This window comes from Dipodomys spectabilis, unplaced genomic scaffold (assembly GCF_019054845.1).
Source record: "Dipodomys spectabilis isolate Male_0828 unplaced genomic scaffold, ASM1905484v1 ptg000396l, whole genome shotgun sequence".
Lineage (NCBI taxonomy): Eukaryota > Metazoa > Chordata > Mammalia > Rodentia > Heteromyidae > Dipodomys > Dipodomys spectabilis.
Window position 1 is genome coordinate 304,367 of NW_024871073.1, and position 21,724 is coordinate 326,090.

The window sequence follows — 21,724 nt, forward strand, 5'->3', positions numbered from 1 at the left end:
GCTTTGGGCAGGAGTATCAGTTATTTTTACAGAAAGCAACAGAGAAATTAATTTTCTTTTCTGACTACTGAAAAGTGGAAAGATGCTCAAGTTTACCATTTAAAGGAACAATAGACATTTCAAAAATCTCTGTCTAAACTTTGGTTTTCTTAAAAAAATAACACACACACAAAACCAAGTCATCACAAAAAGAAATATAAGTTAAGACTGTAGGCAGGTGCTGTTCTGTCCGTGGCAGTCTTTTGTGCAAAGTAAGGCGTATTGGAGCTCCAATTTAACTGATGCAGTGGGGTTTACTGCCTCTGCATGCCGAGGCAGTGCACGCCATCGGTGCCCTTGCTCTTGAAGCCTGAGAGGGGCTGACCATACTTGTCCACGCACCAGCAGAAGTCCCGCTTTCTGCCTTTGGAGTGGCTACACTGCTTCTTATAAAATCCTTTCTTGTCCCAGTTGGGGATGTGCACACCCCTGGGACTCAGCACATTGAGGAACTTCAGGTGATTCAGGGTGTCTTCCATCTCTCTAAGGCAGGGACCATAGTCTGTCTCCCGTTTGGACTCCGAGGAGAAGGTCTGGGTGTCCATGCTCTGGGACTCATAGTCAACTTTATAGCGCTGGTTGTCCTTCGCGTGACCTTTCTTGATGGTGTCCAGCTTTGAGTGAATGGAATGGAACTTGGAGTCAGGCGCCCTATGTGTGCTGGGCAGGGCATGGCTCTCCACGCTCCCTGTGCCTCGGTCCTTCTCCGACTCACTAGTATTTCCTGAGGCGGAGGGCACCAGCAGCAGGTAAGCCTCAGCTGGCCGGGATGCTGGCATTGGGGGAGAACCTGCAGCCGTCCAGTAGCGCCTGCAGTGGGCACGGCTTGCCCAGTGGCAGCTGGCAGCTGAGCCCCTAGCTGCAGCTGCAGCGTTCGGTGTAGACACCACACGGCTGGCCCTTGCGCAGAGCACATGTCAGGCAGCAGGCATAGCCTGGCTCAGGCACCAGATCGGCATACCCCTGCACTGAACCAGCGCGTTGGCATCACAGGGCTCTCAGCGTAAGATGGGACCCTCGTCACCGGCGGCCTGAGGAACAGAGCCAGGACAGTGAGCAGAGCTGCCCAGAGTGTGGGGCGCCGCTCGATCCATGGCGCCTGTCGCAGGGGCCAACTGGAGTAAGCGGTTACTGGGTCTAGGCAGGCGGTGTGAGATTGCAGGATCTGGAGCGCAACTACTGGTGCTCGGCGTGCAGCTGCCCAGCTCGCACCTCAATACCTATAAGTTCTAATATCACCCTTTTTCTGTGTTATAGTAGTTTGGCTGATTTTAATATAGTTAATCTATTTTGAGTTGATGTTAGTGCAAGCAGAGATCCACTTCTAGTTTTCTGCCTGTGGATGTCCAGTTTTCCCAACACCAATAGTTGAAGAGGCTATGATGTGTGTGTATGTGTGTGTGTGTGTGTGTCTGTGTGTCTGTGTGTGTTGGTCGTGGGGCTTGAACTCTGGGCCTCGGAGCTACCCCTTTGCATTTCATCTCCAGGCTAGTACTTGAACCACAGTTCCACTTCCCATTTTCTTCAGGTTTATTGGAGCTAAGAGTCTCATGGACTTCCCTGGCCCTGCTGGCTTTCAACAACCATCCTCAGATCTCAGCCTTCTGAGTAGCTAGATTAAAGGCATGAGCCACAGGCACCCAGCAAGGCTATGTTTTTTCCACATTACATCTTTCGCTCTTTTGTCCAATATCAGATGATTGTAAGTATGTAGTTTTATTTCTGGGTCTTTTCATCTTTTCTAATACGTTTTTTATTGTAAAAATAATGTAGAAAGAATTACAGTTACATAAAGTAGGTAATGAGTTCATTTCCTCTTAAGCATTGTTACTTCCTCCTTTGTTTTTCCCCTACCATCCCTACCCTTCCACCTCGACAACTACTCCTTTCCATCCCACCTCCCCACTCCCTGCATAAATTGTAAAGTATGTTTTTGAACATAGTGTCTTGATCTCATTGTTAAAATGGGTCAAACTGCATCCCTAGTTAAGCATTTGTTTTTTCCCTTCTCCCCCCATAGCTAGAGAAATGTATATACAAGATACAGGGCATCGACATCAAAAAAAAAAAAAGAAAAAACACACACACATAACATAGGTTACAAGATTGGGTCGAAGAATGATGATTGTTGACTTAATTTGATAAGTATTCTATAGCTTTTAATGGTAAGCCTTATTAACTCAAAGGGGGAGCAAAATCATTCAGAATAGTGGAATGTGGCTACCACTCATTTGATGTGTGTGGATAGATCATGATTAATCAAAATATATCTATTAATTCCCAGTGGTAGACTGCTATGCTAACTGGGAGGAGACTTTGTTAATGCCAGGCATTTGAATACTGGTAATGAAGCAGAATATGAGGGGAGAGCATATGCTAAGGATGTAACTTCCTAGGCTCATTCTAAATACATTGAAGTAGAATGCTAAGTGCTGATCGACTGAGCACCAAATTTTATTTGTTGACTTCTTTGTTTTGTGAAGTCCAGGGATTTGAACCTAGAGCCTGGGTGCTGTCCCTTAATTTTTTATCAAGGCTAGTGCTCTACCAGTTGAACACAGCTTCATGTCCATAATTTTGGTGTTTAATTGGAGATCAGTCTTTCCAAATTTCCTCTTTGGGCTTGCTTCAAACCTGATGCTCAGGTATCAGCCTCCCGAGTAGCTAGCATTCCAGTTGTGAGCCACCAGAGCCTGGCTAGAATCACATTTTAAAAGTATATAGGTGAATCAGATGTGTCTAGGTACTATTTGAGCACTTTGGTTCCAGTGGGTCATGTCAGATTTAGAATAACATCAGAATTTTTCTCCTTGTAACTCGCAGCATCCAATATCTATATAATTTATTCTGATCTTCATGTCTGATCTTTTTTTCTTCGTTGTACCTTTTTTTTCTTACTTCACAAGCAAGCACATCAGTGATGTTTTCCTTTTCTGAAGCAAGTTACGTCCTTTCCCATCACTGAGGGATGTAGTTGCTGCTCTTACTGCCTGGAGTATCTGCTTCTAGTTAATTGCATGGATGATGGCTCTCAGGTTAACTATCTCCTCCTCAGGGATATCTCCTCACATACCCGCTGTGAAATTGTTGCCACAAAACTACCAATGTCGTCTCTGATTTACAAAAATTATCATTATGATTTCTGGTTTTCTTTTCAGCATGAAATTGATGAGGAGAGAGCCACATTCACTTGTTTCTCCAACACGTATAATAGTGCCTGGTCCTTAGTGCTCAGGAGCCTTGCATGGGGATCAGCCTTCTCCAGCTCAATTTATCCTAGATTCTGGTCAGGACAGCTCTTGAAGCTGATATCTGGTGGCTAGCAGTCATTCCCTCTCATTCTTTGTGCCTTTCTGTGTTGCTGAGTCCACTTCAGAGAAAGATCAGTGCCTGACACCTATTTGCTGTTATGGAAAGATGGCTATGACACCATACAATTTATGGGCATTGTTTTGTGAAGCTGTGTGCGGAGACGCATCCCCACACAAGTTCTCAAAGGCAAGTGTCTCCCATGCCCAGGAGTGCATTCCACAACTCAGCATCCAAACTATCACCTACTCCCTAATGCACTCAGTGAATATTCCCATTTCCATTAAACAAAGAAAAATCAAGATATGCCTTTCATGATTTGTCATTGAATTACTGAAACAAAGTATATAATTTGGGGGCTGGAAAGGTGGCTCAGTGGTAGAGTGCTTGCCTTGCATGCATGAGGCTCTGGGTTCGATTCCTCAGAACCACATAAGCAAAAAGAAAATAAGCTAGAAGTGGCCCTGTAGCTCAAGTGGTAGAGCACTAGCCTTGAGCTGAAGAGTTGAGGGATAGCACTCAGGCCCAGAGTTCAAGCTGACAACTGGGCACCACCCAAAAGTATATAATTTTATGTATTTGTAAGTCTTTGTCCATCTGTCTTGAGCCCTTGACATATTTCTATGTGTTTGCAGCTTGGGAAGGGAAATAAGGTTTAATTCAGGATAGTCAAAAACATTTTGGGAGGGAATGCCAACTTTCCATCTGATGTTCTACAGATGTCCATCTTGGCACAGGAACTGAGTAGACTGTCATAGCATAAGAGGCTTGTCCTGACTTCTACTGACTTTCCTCTGGGGTCACAGAGTGTGATCCAACTGCATACGTGTCGCTTGGCTACACTCGAGGGACCAGGTCTCCTCTGAAAATCTAATGGCATGGGAGTAAGAGAAACTAAAACTCAGAACTCAGCTTCCCACATCACTAGGATTACAGGCCTGAGTCTCATATACTAACTCATAACCGCCTTTTTATACATCGTGTAGCCTGTTTCATTATATTCACCTCATAGACAGATATACAAATATATGTTTATATTTATTCATCTATTTATAATCAGTGTTATATCTAGAAACACAAAAATATGTATTCATATAATTATAATCAAAGTTATATTACCGCTTTCCCCAATAATGTTTTACACTAATATTATGTGAAAAAAGTACTTAAGATTGAAAAAGTTAAAAGCCCTTGTAGTATGAAAAATCATATTCGATCTTATACATCATATAATATACTATATAAAATGTAATGAATATAACATGTATTTCCATATAACTGATTTAATTGCTTCCTGATTTTGTTTGTCCATCTATGTAAACTTTCTTTCTTCTATTGATGATGGCTTATACTTTCCAGTGTCGATATTTCTTATGTATTTTGTCAAATATATTCAGCCCTAAGTAGAATTTTTATGTTAATGGAGCCAATTTTTTGTTCAATATTTCCTAAAGCACAATGAATATGTACACAGACTTGAGCTCACTGTTGGAAGAAAGTCCCACATGCCAGTATAAGTATTGTAGCATATGTCCCAATTGACAGAACAGCTTTCTAGGTCATCTGATCTGGTATGTCCTAGATCTGTTGTAGCCATCTTATCACCACATGCAGGCATGGCCTGGCTTCCTTGCAACTCCCTGTGCATTTAACCATTCCCTTTATATCCAGTAGGCTCTCTTGTTCATCCCCCTGTCACTCTGTTTTCCCACACACAAAACACATGTGCATGGTGCTTTACATTGTAGGTTGAAAAAGAAAAACACATTTAAGGCTCATGAATTGTATAACATAACATAAACATTGACATTTTAATAACGTTAGAAAAATAACTAGAATGATCATTTTACAACAATCAGGACCAAAAAGAAATATAAAGATTTTCTAAATAAGGACGGAAGCAATCTCTAAATCTGGATTGTCTTCTAAGTTGCCTTCAGACACAAATTCTGCCTCAGAGTCCTCAAAATGATCTACTTCCTCATTAAAGGCAGTATTTTCTTCCTGAGTCTAGGGAGGGACAGATCTTATTTCTCAACTGGAAATTGGATCCCCAGCAGAAGGACAGATTGGTCTGGATATTCTGTCAGAACAGATTCCCTTTCCTCAACTGAATCTAGACTTTGGACCTAACTTATTGGTTTTCCTGAACATAGACTGGGGTCATTTTCCATTAGCACATATTTACCCTGCACTCCAAGACCAAAACATTTTTTACTGGTTTGGATGTGATCTAGGTGAATTGTGAACATCAATGGAAGACATTCTGGATCATCTTCTTCCTTGGTGGTATGTGCAGGCACACCTACATAACATGTGGAGTTCAGAACCAGTGGGATGTCCACAGGACTCAAAACCTAGTTGGGTCTTTCTACACATTGAAAAAAGACTCTATGTTCACATGCTTTCTGGAGTCCAGTGTTGGCTTCCAATCTCCATCAGTCACCATAGGCGACATCACTGATGGGTTCTTTATCTGGAGTTCAGCAGGAAGTTCTCTACAGTGACACAAACATAAGAATGGAAACAGGTACAGGAGTCTTAGAGTACACTCTAGAAGTTAAAGTGTGACTAAACTTCTATGAGGATTTAGTAGGAGAAGCTGTAGAACTTGAGTTTGGACTGAACACTGATGAGAAGGTAGGGTGTTTCTAATGAGTGGTTATGTCCAAGTTCTTTTAAAAAGGGAACAGACATTACCCGGCATAGAACATCCATAAAAGGACATTTTGCCAAGCTGGGTAGTACAAAGGGCTCTTGGCCAAGCAGGCCCATCCCTTGAGACCTAGGATCTATCCCTACTCACAAGCTCTAAGGCATCTAAACAAGGATTATTTACTCTTTTTCTTGGTCTCACAGGCCATGCGTTGCTCCAGCTGGTCCAGAAGAATATGTAAGCAGAACAGCAAGTCTAAAGAGGGCATGTTGAGCTTGTCATACTGTGTAAGTTTTTGCAGGATGTCAAGTTTCTTGTGCTCATAAAAATCATCAGGGTAGATGTCCATCCAAATAGTTAAGATGGAACAATCGATGCTGTGGGCATATTGGTGACAAGGAAAATGAGAGTCTGCTATCTCCATCCTGAGCCTTCTACTATAGACCCTTTCTGGCAGGACTAGAATGTTGGGAAGTGGGAAGAGACTCCTGGAAGCATAATGCTCCTCACAACCCACTTCTAGAAATTTCTAATACAATACTCCAAAATTCTCCCTGTGATGGGCAGAGAAAGTTGTTTCCCCACTGTATCTGACTTGCTACACACAACCCTCCCTGTCATCAAGGGATTGTGATCCATGCTGGGCTGGTCATAAACAGAAAACCCTGTCATAAAAATGGCTAAAGCAGCACTGAGCGCAGGTGGCTCATGCTTTTAATCTTAGCTATTCAGGAGGCTGAGATTTGAAGATCCCAGTTCAAAGCAAATCTAGGCAGGAAAGTGTGTGAGACTCCTATCTCAATAATCCACAAGAAAACTAGAAGCGGCACTGTGGCTGAAACAGTAGAGCACTCGCCTTGAGCTGAAGTGTGCAGGGACAGTGTCCAGGTGCAGAGTTCAAACCACATGACCAACAAAAACAAAAGTGACTAAAGCGAAAAGAGCAGGTGTATGGCTCACTTTGTAGAGCACCTACCTAAAATGCATGAAGCCCTGAGTTTAATTGCTAGGATTGAAAGGAGGAAAGGATATGAAGGAATGGAAAGAAGAAAAGAAGGAAAGGAGGAATTTTGATATAACCAAATACTGGAAAGATGTGAAGTATTAAATAAAGGTATCACAGCTATTTTATATGAAAAGATACTGATTGTTTACTAAAAGGCAAATTATAGAATGTGGAATTCAGGCTAAAATACATGTACAATTTTGTTTTTCTGTAAAGTGATACATGCCTCTTTAGTTTAAAAGTAGTAAATGAGGTTAAAAAATGGAAGAGTTGTTAGAAATGAATCATTTCTTATCACTTTTTCTGCTACATTCATCACCTACAAAATTGAAACAATGTTCATCATTTTAATTATTATTTTATTAATTTAATCTTTCATCTTTAGTGTATAGTCTATTGTGCACATCGTTTGTTTAAACTCTTTTTTTGTTTGTTTTTTTGTCCATCATGGGTCCTGAACTCTGGGCCTGGGCACTGTCCATTAGCTCTTCACCTCAAAGATATCACTCTACCACTTGAACCACAGTGCCACTTCTGGCTTTTCTGCTTATGGGTACTTAGAAATCGAACCCAAAGGCTCATACATGCAAGGCAAGCACTCTACCACTTAGCCAACTTCCCAGCCCTGAAATCTTTATTTTTTCCTTCAGACATGGGGCTTGAATACAGGGCATGGGTGCTGTCCCAGAGCTTCTTTGCTCAAGGTTAGTACTGTACCATACAAGTTTAAACCATAGTGCCATTCTTGTTTTTTAGTGGTTAATTGGAAATAGCAGTCTCATGGGAACATTTCTGCCCAGGGCTGGCTTTAAACCACCATCCTCATTTCTCAGCCTCCTGAGAAGATAGGATTACAGGCGTGAGCCACCTGTACACTTGTGCTCATTTTTTTTTCCTTTTAACTGTTACATAAGTTTAGTTCCCCCACCGATATACGTGCAAACTGAGATGCAAATTGGCTGAAATTACAAATGATGGCAAATTGTTTTTAACGTTTTTTTTAACATGAGACGCTTGAACTTAGGGCCTGGTTGAAATCGCTGTTCTCTTGTGCTCAAGGCTATCACTCTACTAGTTTGGCCCACAGTGCTCCTTTTAGTCTCTTGGTAACCAGTTAATGAGATAATAGTCTCACAGACCTTCTTACCCAGACTGTTATTAATCTTCGATTATCAGATCTCAGCCACCTGAGTTGTTATGATTATAGGCATGAGTCACTGGCACCAGTTTTTTAAAAAGCAACAACAGATTACTTTAGGGGAGGATGGAGGAGGAGAAGCTAGAGGCTAAAGAAGCTCTCACATAGAAAATAGTTGTAGTGTTCCAGTTAAGAGTCCTAGCCAGAGAATTACGAAGTGTGCCATCACAGTACAGAGAGTTTGGCCAGAGAGGGAAAATCCAGTCAAGGAAACAGATCTGAGCACTTGCCATTAGCTGCAGCTGTGGTGGTTGTGGCAACCGCAGCAGCCGAGCCACCAAAAGAACTACACAGAGTCTGGGACAATGGTGCCAGACACAGCAGGTGAAGGGATTCTACTTCAAACCAGAAAGAACTGACAAGTAGCAGATATCTTCATCCTGCAGATCACAGACCAGAGACAACCCAGGAACCAAGACTCCAGCATAAGTAGAATCCTGACATACTCACTCCTTCTCAGGGAGCAGAGGAGGGAAGGCCACCCTTCCCGCCCTCACCCCCGGAGATCTCCATATTTGATATTGAAAAGGCCCAGCTGAGCAGCTAGTTCCAACTCAGGCCTTGCCTTGGGAAAAAAAACAAAAGAGTCATTTATGAGGTCACAGGCACCTGACTTGAACTGCCAGGCTCAGCTCCTCCTTAGGAAAAGTCACCCAGCCCAGGCAGACAAAGCTCTGCCCCGAGGGGAGTGACTTTCTTCACTGGGTAAACAGAGCCAGAGGCTGCCCCTCCCTACAGCAGCCTAAACAATCAAGTGAAATTCAGTGAACATAAACCCTGAGAATGGCTCCAGGCTGGGCTCCCTGAGTGTCTCAGAAGCTACCCCTCAGGGAAAAGGTACAATTTGCTGAAAGGGCTCAACTCTACCCAGAACCTAGCCTCATCACAGCATCTTCAAATTAGAGGAAACAGCCATCTCCCGCTTTTGTGAAACTCAAAGCAGATCTCCCTCTCATTGAACTAGCCTGGGAGGAGGATCACAAAATCCTGAGCATATTTCTGCCTGCTAAAACAAATTGACTTAAGAAACCAATCATGCCACAGGGAAACCAAACACCACAAGCAGACTAGAGACTCCACCAAGAGACTGGTTACAGACACAGGGAGATACAGGATCTTCCCATCTACTTCTCCCCCCCCCCAAAAAAAAAGAACTCTTTTTTGTACCTTTTCTAATTTTTAGTTTAAAAAAATTGTTTTCTATTAATCTTTTTTTCTTCTCTCCTAATTTTTATTTTATGTGTGTGTGAGTGTGCTTTGTTTAAATCTCTAATGACCTTTTGGTCTTTTTTTCTTTTTTTTTTCATTCTTTTCATTTTTTCTTCTGTTTCCTTGTTTTTTGTGTGACTTATTTGCTATTCTGCTCATCCTCAGATATATGCCCGTCGTCAAATATTAGACCTTACCCCCATTGTATACTCACTTAATCAAGAATTTTATTACTCAACTCAAAACTTCTTAGCCTTAAATAATGTAATAGCAGTATTATCTCTTTAGGCTATATAATTTTTGAGAATTTTTAGTTTTTAGTTTTTCATGTCTCCTTTCTATCCTTCCCCTCCTGTCATCGTATCTTTTTCTTCTCTCAATACCACCTTAAACTTAGATAATTTTAAAGATTCATTTCATAAATTTAATATTTGTTTTTCCCATTTTTTTCTTGTCTGTTTTTTTCTCTCTCCTACTATTCTGTCCAATCCATTTCCCTCTTTGAGATTAGAACTCGGTTAAATTCACTCTCCTTTTACCTCTCCACATTCTTCTAATCCTATTTTTCCTCATATTTGTCCCTAAATATAGTAATTTCTGGTTTGCCAAATTCATCCTTGCTGTTGTTAGCCCATTAATCCAGAGTTGTTTGATGTTGAATAGATTGTATCTGTTGAACTAGATTATATCTGAGTCCTTTTGCCTGTGCAACTACAGGACTTTGGTTGATGCATGCCTTTGAAAAAATATTCTACCAGAAAATTGGTGTTACTTTCATATCAAATGGACAGAACAAGCCAGAGAAATACAAGAAAAATCCAAGTCCTGGTATCTCAACTCCCACTCATGATAACCAGTATTCCAGAGGAGAGTTCTCCAATAGCTCAATAAATATTACTGGGAAACATGGTGAATGAACAGATAGAAAACCTGCAAAGGACTCAGTGTGATCATGATAGGGAGAGAGCAGAAGTAAACCAAAGATCAATACAATAATCTCATGAGCATGGGGAAGCTACTCAAAGGTTGATACAGAAATGTTTGAACAGGTTGAGAACACTCAAAGAGAAATAAAGGAATTGTGTGAACAGGCTGAGAACTGTCAGAGAAATACAGGAATTGCATGAGCAGGCTGAAAAGAGACAAAGAGAATGTCAGGAATTGCGTGAACAGGCTGAGAACAGTCAAAGAGAACTACAGGAATTGCATGAACATGAGGAAGCTAATTAAAGAGTAATACAGGAATTGCAAGGGAGGGACGAGAATAAACAAAGATCAATAGAGGCATCCATGGAATCCATAAACAGACAGCTGAAAGAATTCAGGGAGACCACAAAGGGAATGCTGATTGGAACCCGAGAGAAGGAATGGGAGTATAAGGAAACCATAACCAAACAACTAAGTGATTTGAGAATAAGAATTGAACACCAAATTAAGGAAGTAAAGAAGTCCATACAAGATCTGAAACAAAGCTCCCAAAAAGAATTTGAAGTCATCAAAACTAAACAATTAGAAGGAAAATGAATGAAAAACAAAGAATAAAGCCTTGAGAGTAGGTTAGACCATGCAGAAGATCGAATTTCGGTGAATGATGACAGCCTAGATATTATAGAGAAAGAATGTACAACTATCCAAGACAAATCCAGAAATATGATAGATATATTCAGCAATTGGAAGACACCATCAGAAAGCCTAGTCTGAGAATAATGGGTGTAGAGGAGCACCTAGAGAGAGAAGATAATGGTCTAGGAAATTTGTTTAACAGGATCCTAGCAGAGAAATTCCCAAACATGCAAAAGGATAGGCCTATTCAGATACAAGAAACGTTTAGAACCCCAAATAGACCAGACAAGAGCAGGACATCCCACCATCACATTATAATATGCACAAGATCAATTCAGACCAAGGAAAAGATCCTTAAAGCTGTCAAGGAAAAAAGATCAATCATCTATGAAGGGGAAACAATTAGAATAACTTCATTTTTTTCAGCAGAGAAAATTAAAGCAAGAAGAGCCTGGGATGATGCATGCCATGACCTAAAGACGAAGGATGAACCACGAATAGTGTAAACAGCTAAATTCTCCTTCATAACCAAAGGTGAAATAAAAACCTTCCATAGCAAAGAAAAACTGAAAAAAAATATCTCCACCAAACTGGTCCTACAAAAGATACTTAAAGATGTCCTACACAGACAGAACTGACAATACCACAATAAAGGCAAAGAAACTGCATCCAAACTGAGAATCCAAAAACCATAGGAAGAACCAAGTTGCCACAGCACCCAAGAAGGTGGATAAAATGGCAGAAACTACCAAACACTTCTCAGTCCTTTCTCTCAACATTAACGGACTTAACTCTCCAATTAAGCGACATACACTGTCTAGATGGATTAAAAAGCAACATCCTTTTATCTCTTGCCTTCAGGAATCACACCTTGCTCATAAAAACAAACACACTTTGAACGTGAAAGTCTGGAACAAAATCTACCAAGCAAATGGCCCCCATAAACAGACAGGAATTGCAGTCATAATATCAGATAAAATAGACTTCAAATTAAAATTAGTGAGAAGAGATAAAGAAGGTCACTACATACGAATTAAGGGATCTTTCTTTCAGGAGGATATTACAATAATAAATACTATTCGCCAAACAATGGATCACCGAAATTTATCCAACAAATACTACTTTCCCCAAAATCTCAAATTGATCCAAAGATAAGAATTGTTGGGGGCTTTAACAGACCACTATCCACACTAGATAGATCAACTCGAAAAAACTCAATAAAGAAAATGCAGATCTAAAGAACTGCCTAGATCAGCTACATTTAACAGACAACTACTGAATATTTCACCCAGCAGCATCAGAATACACTTTTTTCTCATCACTACATGGAACATTTTCCATGTAGTTGCAATTACATGGGCAAGACAATGAGTATATTTCTCATAAAGCATTGTAGCCTCCTCCTTTGTTTCCCCTTCCCATCCCATTCTCCCCCCGTCCCACCACCCAACCCTCAATCCCCCACCAAAGTTGTAAAGTTCGTTTTTGACATAATGACTTGTACATCTCATTGCAATGGGTCCACCTGTATGCCTATTTAAATGATTTGTTTTTTTCCTTCCCCTCCACAAATGATAACAACATCAAATACAGTGAAAACAGGGGTTCTAAGGTAGTGCACGCACATACAAAGCAACAAAGAAATGATCTTATAATTGTTTTAGAAACAATTGCATGAAAGAAAAAAAAAACATTTGAATAAATATCTTAGGGTTCATTTCCCTAAAATCGACTTATCTGACCTTTTCTGCTTGATTCAGACTGATACTAGTTATTACAAATAGGGGAAGCTATGGGACCTATGTTTCTTTGGGCCTGTCTTACTTCACTTAATACAATTTTTCCCAAATCTTTCCATTTCCTAACAAATGGGGCAATGTCATTTTTTCTGATGGAGGCATAGAATTCCATTGTGTATATATACCACATTTTCTTGATCCATTCATCTACTGAGGGGCATCTGGGTGGGTTCCAGATCTTAGCTATGGTAAATAAGTCTGCAATAAACATAGTTGTGCTGGTAACTTTCTTATAGTTTTGCTTGTGAACATTTGGTTAAATGCCCCAAAGTGGGATTGCTGGATCATAGGGGAGCCCTATGTGGAGTCTTTTGAGGAAACTCCATACTACTTTCCAAAGTGGTTGTAAAAGTTTATACTCCCACCAAGAATGCATTAAGGTTCCCTTCTGTCCACATGCCCTCCAGCATCTGTTGTTATTATAGTTCTAGAATAGCCATTCTGACTGGGGTGAAGTGGTATCTAAATGCTGTTTTGATTTGCATTTCTTTTATTGCTAGGGAGGTTGAGCATTTCTTCATGTGTCTATTGGCCATCCTTCTTTCCTCTTCAAAGAAGTTTCTCTTTAAGTCTTTAGCCCACTTATTTATTGGGCAGTTTTTTCTTTGAAGGTTTGCTGTTGGGGGGGTTAATTTTTTGAGTTACAGATATATTTTAGATATGAAACCCTTGTCTGTTGTATGGCTAGTGAAGACCATCTCCCAATCTGTGGGCTTTCTATTGATCTTGCTAGCTATGTCCTTTGCCATGCAGAAGCTATGCAATTTCATGCAATCCCATTTGTTCAACCCTTCTTAGATTTGTTGTGCTTCTGGGTCTCTATTAAGAAAATTTCAGCCTGTGTCTTTGGATCTATGTGGGATTTGAGCGAAAGTAGTGTTTCTTGGATAAATTTGGGAGCTCCATTTTTTGGCGAGTAGATATTTAGAATTGTAATATCCTCCTGAAGGAGAGATCTCTTAATGAGTATGTGGAGACCTTCTTAATCTTTTCTCTCTTATTTTAATTTGAAGTCTATTTTATCTGGTATTAGGATTGCAACTCCTGCTTGGTTATGGGGGCCATTTGCTTGGTAGATTTTGTTTCAACCTTTCACATTGAAAATGTGTGTTTTTACAGGCAAGATGTGACTCCTGAAAGAAGCAGATAGAAGGATGTTGCTTTTTAATCCAAGTAGAGAGTCTATGTCGTTTAATTGAAGAGTTAAGTCCGTTAATGTTGAGAGATACGACTGAGGTATTTGGGAGCTGCTGCCATTTTATCCACCTTCTTGTGGCTGCGGCAACTTGGTTCTTCCTATGGCTCTTGGATTCTCAGTTTGGGTATTGTTGCTTGGCCTTTATTGTAATCTAGTTGGATATGAAGGAGAGTTTATCTGGGTACAGTATTCTTGGTTGATATTTGTTTGTCTTTAGGGCATGGCATACATCATTCTAGGCTCTTCTGGCATTAATTGTTTCTTCTGAGGAATCTGAGGTGACTCTAATTGGTTTCCCTTTACCGGTGATTGAGCTTTTCTCCTTGACAGCTTTAAGGAACTTTTCTTTGGTCTGAATTGAATTTGTGTAGTTTATAATGTGATGGTGGTATGCCCTATCCTGGTCTCATCTATTTGGTGATCTAAAAGCTTCTTGTGTCTGAATAGACCTATCTTTTTGCATGTTTGGAAAGTTCTCTGCTAGAATCCTGTTAAACAAATTTCCTAGACCATTAACTTCTATCTCTACACCCATTAGCCTCAAATTAGGCCTTCTGATGGTGTCTTCCAATTGTTGAATAGCTTTATTATATTTCTTGGATTTGTCTTGGATGGTTGTATGTTCTTTCTCTATAATAACTAGGCTGACTTCAATCCCTGAAATTCGATCTTCAGGATGGTCTAACCTACTATCAAGTCTTTCTACTTTGTTTTTCATTTCTTTTCCTTCTAGTTGGTCGCCTTTGATGGCTTCAGATTCCTTGTTGGAGTTTTGTTTTAGATCTTGTATGGACTTCTTTACTTCCTTAATTTGGTGTGAGTATTTATTCACAAATCACTTAGTTGATTAGTTATGGTTTCCTAGGACTCCCATTCCTTCTGTTGGGTTACGTTCAGCATTTCTTTTTGTGGTCTCCCTGATTTGTTTGAGCTCTCTGTTTATGGATTCCTTGAATGCCTTTAGTGATCTTTCTGTATTCTCATCCCCCCACTCTCAATTCCTCTATTACTCTTTGATTAGCTTATTCATATTCACGCAGTTCCTGTAGTTCTCTTTGAGTGTTTTCAGCCTGCTCACGCCATTCATGACTTTCTCTTTGACTGATCCCAGCCTGCTCATGCGATTCCTTTATTTCTCTTTAAGTGTTCTCAAGCTACACTCGCAATTCCTGTATCAAACTTTGAGCAGCTTCCTCACACTCATGATATTCTTTGTTTTGCCTCCTCTCTCTCCCTATCACGCTCATACAGAGTCCATCGCAGGTTTTCAATCTTTTCATTTACCATGTTTACCAGTAGTATTTGTAGACCTTTTTGGGAACACTTCTATGGATTATTCGTTATCTTTTTTGTCCCCTGATTATTATGAGTGGGAGTTGAGATAACTGAACTTGCCATTTTTCTTGTGTTTTCCAGATTGCTCTACCCATTTGGGATGAAAATAAACCAGCTTTGTGCTAGCACACTATTTTAAGGCAAGCATCAACCAAAGTCTGTAGTTGCACAGTCAAAAGTCTGCAGATACAATATAATTCAATAGATATATCTATTCAACTTCAAACAACTAAGTATAATTGAGCTACGAACTGCAAAGAATAAGTTGGCAAACAGAAATTATTAGGTTTAGGGAGAGATGTGGTAAAAAATAGGCATTGAGTGATGTGGAAAGGCAGTGGGAGAGTTAACACAACAAATCCTAAACTCAAAACGGGAAATAGCTTGGATAGAATGATAGTAGAGAGAGAAAAAAAGAAGAAAGAGAAAGAAAAAAGACAAGAAAAAACAGGAAAACAAACATTAAAAATTAAGAAGTGCAACACTTAAAAATTATGCAAATTGAAGACATAATATTCAGAGAAGAATGTGGATAGAATAAGAGAACAGGAGGGATGGAACGGAGATGTGGAAAACTTAAAAATAAAAATGCTAAAAATATTATATAGTTATTAAGAGGTAGAACTGCTATTAAGGAAGTTAAGTCTAAGCATCTTTAAACTGAGTAATAAATTTCTGGATTAAGTGTGTGCACAATGTGGCTAAAGTCAAATAATCAACTACGGGTATATATGAGGATGAGAACAGCAATTAAGTCATGCAAAGCATGAAAGAGAAGAAAACGTGAAAAGAACAAGAAGGAAAAAGAAAAGGATCAAATGGTCACTAGAGCTAAATAAAAAAAAATTATTTTAAAAGATAAAAAGAGAGAGTTCTGGGAAGATGGCTGAGGAGAATCTGGAAGTAAAACAATCATTCACATAGAAAGGAGTTTTAGAGTTCCAGTGAACAGTCCTCAGCCAGAGAATCACACCAAGTGTGCCATCACAAGACAGAGAGTTAGGACAGAGAGGGAAAATCCAGACAAGGAGACAGATCTGAGCTCTTGCCAGCTGCTGCCGCCGCTGCAGTAGCAACGGTGGCGGCGGTGGCCGAACTCGCCATACCAGAATCACATAGAGTCTGGGACGAAGGATCCAGACACAGTGGGCGAGGGGATTCTACTCAACACCAGCAAGAACCAACAAGGAGTGGAATTCTTCACCCTGCAGTTCGCAGACCAGAGACAACACAGGAAGCAAGACTTGGCGTGAGTAGAAGTCTGATGTCCTCACTCCTTCTCAGGGTGCAGAGCAGGGAAGGCCACCCTTCCCCCCCAGTACTGGAGATCTCCATCTTGGATATCGACAAAGCTCAGCGGAGCTGCTAGCTCCAACTCAGGCCTTGGAAGAAAACTAGAGTCATTTAGCAGGTCACAAGAACCAAAGCTGAACTGCCAGACTCAGCTCCACCCAGGGAAAAGTCAGCATGCTTGGGAGCAAGCCCTAGGAGTGGCTTTCTTCGCTGGGTAATCAGAGCCAGAGATTGCTCCTCCCTTTAGCAGCCCTGACAATTGAAATTCAGTAAACATAAACCCTTAGAATGGCTCCAGGCTGGGCTCTGTGAGTTTCTCACAAATTAGCCCCCCGGAAAAGCTACTGATTGCTGAAAGGCCTCAACTCTACCCAGAACCTAGCCTCATCACAGCTTCTCCAAATTTGAGGAAAAAGCCATCTCCATCTTTTGTGATACTCAAAGCAGATCTCCCTCCCATTGAAATAAACTGGAAGGAAGATCGCAAAATGCTGGGTAAAGCAGAACATTTCTCTGCCTGTTCAAACAAACTGACTTAAGAAACCAACCAAGCCACAGAACCACAAGCAGACCAGAGACTCCAACAAGAGGCTGGTTACGGACACAAGGGATATGCAGGATTTTTCCCAACCCTCCCAGAAAAACGAAAGAACTATTTTTTCTCTTCTTCATTTTTTTTGTACCTTTTATAAAAAACTTTTTTTCTTTTCTAAACATTTTTAATTTTTAAATTTTTTGAAAAAAATTGTTTTCTAGTAACTTTTTTTCCTCTTATAATTTTTATTATAGGAGTACATGTGTGTGTGCGTTTTTCTTTCTTTTTTTTTTTGTTTTTTTTTAAAAAAATTCTTTTTGTTTACCTCTACTGAACTTCTGATCTTTTTTTTCTTTCTCTCTTACCCTTTTCACCTTTTCTTCTCTTTCATTCTTCTTTATGTGACTTAATTGTTGTTCTGCACATCCTCAGATAAACCCGTAGTTGACTATTAGATCCTATCCCCAATTGTGAACACACTTAATCCACAAATTTATTACTCAATTCAAAACCTCTGAGACCTAAATTCCTTAATAGCAGTACTACCTCTTTATACCTATATAATATTTTAAGTATTATAATTTCTAAGATTTTCACATCTCATTTATAGCCCTCTGTTTCTCTCATTATATTCACGTTCTTCTCTGGATAGTTTGTTTTCGATTCTGCATAATATTTTAAATTTTTCTTTTCTATTTTTTCTGGTCTCTTTTTTCCCTTTCTCTTTCTTCTTTTTTTCTCTTTCTCTACTTTCATACTACCCAACCTATTTCCTGCTTTGTGATTAGGACTTAGTTAGCTCTCCTTGTCTCTTCCCACATCTCTCTATTCCTATGTTTTACCCACATCTCTCCCTACCCCTAATAATTTCTGATTTTCCAAATTCTTCTTTGCGGTTCATAGCCCATTAATATATAGTTGTTTGATGTTTAATAGATGTATCTGTTGAACAGGATTTTATCTGCAGACTATGGACTGTGCAAATGCAGACTTTGGTTGATGCTTGACTTAAGTTAGTGTTCTAGCAGAAAACTGGTGTTTTTTTCATCCCAAATGGACAGAGTAAGCTGGAAAAACACAAGAAAAATGGCAAGTCTGGGAATCTCAACTCCCACTCATGATAATCAGGGGACATAACGGATAATGAATAATCCAGAGGAGAATTCCCAAAAAGCTCTAATAAACACTGCAGGAAAACATGATAAATGAAAGATTGAAAACCGACAAAGGACTCTGTATGAGCGTGATAGGGAGAGAGAGGAGGCAAACAATAGGTCAAGGCAGGAAAAGATTGAAAACCTACAAAGGACTCTGCATGAGAGTGAGAGGGAGAGAGAGGAGGCAATCCAAAGGTTTATACAGGAATATCATGAGCGTGAGGAAGCTACTCAAAAACTGATACAGGATTTGCGTGAGCAGCTTGAGAATACTAAAAGAGAAAGGCAGGAATGGCTTGAGCAGGCTGAGAACACTCAAAGAGAACTACAGGAATGGCATGAAGAGAAGGAAGCTAAGCAAAAAGTAATACAGGAATTGAGAGAGCAGGATGAGACTACACAAAGATCACTAAAGGCATTCATGGGATCCATTAACAAAGAGCTGAAGGAGGTCACAGAGACCACAAAGGGAATGCTGAATGGAACCCAACAGAAGGAATGGGAGTCCAAGGAAACCATAACCAATCAACTAAGTGATTTGAGAATAAACGCTGAACACCAAATTAAGGAAGTAAAGAAGTCCATTCAAGGTCTAAAACAAAGCTTCCACAAAGAATTTGAAGCTATCAAAACTGACCAATTAGAAGGAAAAGAAATAAAAACCAAAGTAGAAAGTCTTGACAGCAGGTTAGACCATGTAGAAGATCGAATCTTGGGAATTGAAGACAGCCTAGATATTATAGATAAAGTACATACAACTATCCAAGTCCAAGAAATATGATAGATCTATCCAACACTTGGAAGACACCATCAGAAGGCCTAATCTAAGGATAATGGGTGTACAGGAGCAAATAGAAACAGAAGTTAATGGCCTAGGAAATTTGTTTAACAGGATCCTAGCAGAGAACTTCCCAAACATGTAAAAAGATAGTCCTATTCAGATACAAGAAACTTTTAGAACTCCAAATAGACCAGACCAGAATAGGACATCCCACAGTCACATTATAATCCACACAGGATCAACTCAGACCAAGGAAAAGATCCTTAAAGCTGTCAAGGTGAAAAGATCAATCACCTATAAATGGAAACCAATTAGAATCTCCTCAGATTTCTCAGCAGATTCAATCAAAGCAAGAAGAGCCTGGAATGATGTATGCCATGCCCTAAAAACAAACAACTATCCTCCAAGAATACTGTACCCATCTAAACTCTCCTTCATAACTAAAAGCCAAATAAAAACCTTCCATAGCAATATTGAAACAACACATCTCCACCAAACCAGCCCTACAAAAGATTCTTAAAGATGTCCTACACAAAGAAAACCAACAAGACCAGAATAGAGGCCAAGAAACTTCACCCAAACTGAGAATCCAAGAACCATAGGAAGAACACAGTTGCCACAGCCACCAAAAATGTGGATAAAATGGCAGGAACTCCCAAATACCTCTCTCTCCTATTTCTGAACATTAACGGACTTAACTCTCCAATTAAGCTACATAGACTGTCTAGCTGGATTAAAGAGCACGATCATACTTTCTTCTGACTTCAGGAATTTAGCCCATAAAAACAAACACATTTTCAATGTGAAAGATTAGAACAAAATATACCTAGCAAATGGCCTCCATATACAAGCTGGAGTTGCAATCCTAATATTAGATAAAGTAGACTTCAAATTAAAATTAGTTAGAAGAGATAAAGAAGGTCGCTACATACTTATTAACAGATCTCTCCTTCAGGAGGATATTACAATTCTAAATATCTATTCACCAAACAACGGAGCTCCCAAATTTATCCAAGAAACACTACTTTCCCTCAAATTCCACATAGATCCAAAAACATTAATTGTTGGGGATTTTAACACACAACTCTCCCCACTAGATAGATCAACTCGGCAAAAACTCAACAGAGAAACTACAGATCTAAACAGCTGTATAGATCAACTAGATTTAACAGACATCTACCGAACATTTCACCCAGCAGCATCAGAATACACGATTTTCTCAGCAGCACATGGAACATTTTCTAAAATAGACCACATTTTAGGCAACAAAGCAAACTTGTCCAAATTCAGAAACATTGAAGTTATTTCTTGCATTCTTTCAGACCACAAGGGAATAAAATTAGAACCCAACACCAAAAGCCACCAAAGAAAGTCTGGTAACACAGGGAAGTTGAACAACACTCTGCTGAATCACGAGTGGGTCATGGAAGAGATTAGAAAGGAAATTCAAATATTCATGCTATTCAACAAAAAAGAGCACACAAATTACCAGCAACTCTAGGACACAGCAAAGGCAGTGAGCAGAGGCAAGTTTATAGCTTTTAGTTCCTACATCAACATATTGGAGAGATCTGAAACCAACAATTTAATGAGACATCTGAACCTCCTTGAAAAAGAGCAGCAAATAAACCCCAATCCAGTAGACAGAAAGAAATAATTAAAATTAAACCAGAATTAAATGAATTAGAATCCAAAATCTCTATAGGAAGAATCAACAAAACAAAGAGTTGGTTCTTTGAAAAAATTAACAAAATTGACAGACCCTTAGCAAATCTTAGCAGAAAAAGAAGAGAACACACCCTAATAAATAAACTCAGAGATGAGAATGGAAACATCACCACGGAAACAACCATGATTCAGAACATTATAAGTGAATACTTCTCAAAACTTTATGGTAGTAAGTTTGAGAACTTGGCAGAAATGGACCTTTTCCTAGCAAATATTGACATGTCAAAACTAAACCAATATGAGTTAAACCATCTTAACAGGCCTATATCAAGCATTGAAATAGAAACAGCAATAAGAGACCTCTCAGCTAAGAAAAGTCAAGGACCAGACGGTTTTAAAGCAGACAAAGTTCACTACCAAACACATTCTATGAAGCCATCATAACTCTCAGAACTCTCATCCCAAAACCAGGAAGGGACTCATCAAAGAAAGAGAACTATAGACCCATGTTTTGATGAACATTGATACAAAACTTCTCAACAAAATTTTGGCCAATCCAAGTCAACAATTCATCCAAAAAATCACACAACACGATCAAACAGGATTCATTTCAGGGATGCAAATCTGGTTCAATATACGCATATCAATTAATTTTATTCATCACATCATCAGGAGCAAGGATAAGAACCACATGGTTATCTCAATAGACGCAGAAAAAGCATTAGACAAGATCCAACACCCCTTTATGATGAAGGTTTTGGAAAAATTAAGAATCCATGGGATATTCCTCAATAAAATAAAGGCTTTATATGACAAACCTACAGCCAGCATTATACTTAATAGTGAAAATTAAACCCATTTCCTCTTAACTCAGGAACAAGACAAGGATGTCCACTCTCTCCACTTCTCTTCAATCTAGTATTAGAAAGCCTAGCTACAGCAACAAGAAAAGATGCAAACATAAAGGTGGTCCATATA

The 21,724-nt window shown here is 39.6% G+C and overlaps 1 pseudogene; it reads right to left on the minus strand.

Moving 5' to 3' along the window:
- Positions 1-222: 222 nt before the first annotated feature.
- Positions 223-1,133, minus strand: LOC122096868 (annotated as a pseudogene).
- Positions 1,134-21,724: the final 20,591 nt, after the last annotated feature.